Here is a 3,006-nt window from a genome sequence, read left to right as displayed (position 1 = left end):
TCGAGGTTCTCGATCCATTCCGGGGCCACTAAGATGTATTTGGACCTGAAGAAGGACTATTGGTGGCCCTGTATGAAGAGGGATGTAGCATGGTTTGTTGAGAGGTGCTTGACCTGTCGCAGGGTTAAGGCCGAGCACCAGCGTCCGCATGGCAAGTTGCAGCCGCTTGAGGTTCCCCAGTGGAAGTGGGAACAGATTTCCATGGATTTCATCACCAAATTGCCGAGGACCGCGAGGGGTGTCGATGCAATTTGGGTGATCGTCGACCGGCTGACGAAGAGCGCGCATTTTCTTGCTATCAGTGAGAGCTCTTCTGAAGAGAGACTGGCAGAGTTGTATGTGAGGGAGGTGGTATCGCGTCATGGAGTACCGATCTCGATTGTGTCGGATCGAGATGTGCATTTCACTTCCAGGTTCTGGAAGAAGTTCTACGAGGAGTTGGGTACGAGGTTGCATTTCAGTACCGCCTACCACCCACAGACGGACGGGCAGAGTGAGCGGACGATTCAGACACTCGAGGACATGCTTCGAGCATGTGTGTTGGACTTCGGAGGAAGTTGGGACACGTACTTACCGTTGGCTGAGTTTTCCTACAACAACAGCCACCATTCTAGTATTGGTATGCCTCCCTTCGAGTTGTTGTACGGGAGGAGGTGTCGGACTCCCATTTGCTGGGGAGAGGTAGGGCATCGTGTGATGGGTAGCACTGAGATAGTGATGCAGACGACAGAGCAGATACATCAGGTTACACAGAGGTTACTGACGGCTCAGAGTCGTCAGAAGAGTTATGCGGATCGGCGACGATCCGAGCTGGAGTTCCAGGTGGGGGACTTCGTACTCCCGAAAGTGTCCCCTTGGAAAAGAGTAATCCGATTCAGGAAGAGGGGCAAGCTGGGGCCCCGGTACATCGGTCCATTCAGGATGACCGTGAGGGTGGGCAAGGTAGCATATCGGTTGGAGCTACCTGCGGAGCTGAGCCGGATTCATGATACCTTCCACGTGTCTCAGTTGAGGAAGTGTATAGCCGACGAGTCGGCAGTGGTACCACTGGAGGATATTCAGGTGGATGCGAGCCTGAATTATGCTGAGAGGCCAATCGCGATTGTGGATCGAAAGATCAAGGTTCTGAGGAACAAGGAGGTGCCCCTGGTTCAGGTTCAGTGGCAACATCGGAGGGGGTCTAAGCTGACTTGGGAGACAGAGTCAGAGATACGAGAGCAGCATCCGGAGTTGTTTACAGCATGAGACTTCGAGGGCGAAGTCTGGTTCTAGTGGGGGAGAATTGTAACATCCCGAAATTCAGGTACAGCTATTTAACCCTTCTCTTTTGTCAAGTTGTCAAGATTAGCCCTTGAGTGGAAATTGTAGCAAATGAGTACGCTGGGCGTACTCATGCGCTTATGTTCGACGCGGACTCGCCTAGGTACGCTAGGCGTACCCAGGTTACGCTGGGCGTAGTTGGCACAGGTGCAAAACCCTAATTGTGGCTTGAGGGCTATAAAAGGAATGAGATGGTCTTGCCCCCAGCCACCATCCCTCAGAGAGAAACCCTAAGAGAGAGCCTTCCATCGTCCTTAGCTTGAGTGTATGTGTTTTGGAGCTAAAAGTGTCTTGGTGTGTTAGTGAAAGTTTGGATCTGAGATCTTCAGAGAAAGGAGAAGAGCTTGTGGAGGCTAGGGCTTGAAGTGCAAGTTTGGATCTGAGATCTTCAGAGAAAGGAGCTTCATCTAGAGGTATAAAGTTCAAAACTTTCCTCTTTATTTGGTTTAATGTTGCATGGACCATTTCTAGGGTTAAAAGTCCCAAAGGTGGAGACTTTATGAGTGTAATGTACTCCATGGACCTAGATCTGTCCCATTTCAGTGCTATTTGTGTTATAGATCCATAAAAATTCCATCTTGGTCGTTGTTATGAGGTCATGCTTGAATTATGAACTTTCTAGAGTTGGGAAATGGAATGTTATGGGTGTTAGTGACTTTTCCAGCCATGCAAAGGCTTAAAGTCACCAACTTTATGGATTAAGAGGCTTAGAAAGGGTCAGATCTAGAAGTTGGACGTGGGTCTTAACTGTTTAAGACCTCAAGAGCTTAGAGTCTGAAACTGGGAGTTACGCGGGGCGTAATCCCAGTACGCGCGGCGTAAGGGGTCGTGCACCCCGTTTTTGTGAGGACGCCGGGTACGCCCAACGTACATATTTGGTACGCGCAGCGTAACCCGGAGAGTTGACTTTTTTTGACTTTTAGGGTTTGGTCAACTTTAGGGTCTTTGAGCCATGAGAGGGGTAAAATGGTCTTTTACCCTTCTGAGAGTACTAAGAGAGGGAATAGTCTAGCCTTGAGAGATGTATTGATTTAGAGTGTTTATTTCATATGATTAGGCGGATGCTAGACCAGATTTTACAGAGTTCAAGATTACCGAGTTACCCGAGGTGAGTCTTCTCACTATACTTTACCTAGAGTGGTAATTAGAGTTATGTGACAGAGTATTTTGTAAGCTTTTGCATGATGTGATTTCTATGTGATTTGTGCTATGTATGTTATAGAGTTTCAGAGTTAGGACCGGAAGGTCCACACAGTTAGGGCCAAAGGGCCCACAGAGTTATGGGACTGGAGGGTCCCACTGAGACACATTGACCAGAGGGTCAAAAAAAGTTATAGCCTCGAGTGGCTAATATGTGTTGTGTGTGGTATTTTGGGGAACTCACTAAGCATTTATGCTTACAGTGTTGTGTTATGTGTTTTAGGTACCAGTGAGGATCGCGGGAAGGCGCCGGCTTGATCAGTACACACATGAGGAGCTTTTACATATTATGATCTTGGGATGTGATGTTATGAATTGATTATGTGAAACAATGATATTTTTATAATAATTATGAATGAAAGTGTGTTTTTAAATGTGAAAAATTATTTGAAAATTTGGGTGTTACACAAAGTCGATGTTCAAGTGATGATTTTGTGAATTAAAGGCTGAAATTGGTTAAATACAAGTTGTTTTGAGGTTATGGAT

The sequence above is a fragment of the Lactuca virosa genome, chromosome 1, assembly GCF_052849685.1.
Source record: "Lactuca virosa cultivar CGN04683 chromosome 1, Lactuca_virosa_CGN04683_v6, whole genome shotgun sequence".
Classification (NCBI taxonomy): Eukaryota; Viridiplantae; Streptophyta; class Magnoliopsida; order Asterales; family Asteraceae; genus Lactuca; species Lactuca virosa.
The sequence above is the reverse complement of the archived record's forward strand: the minus strand, read 5'-3'. Positions refer to the sequence as shown.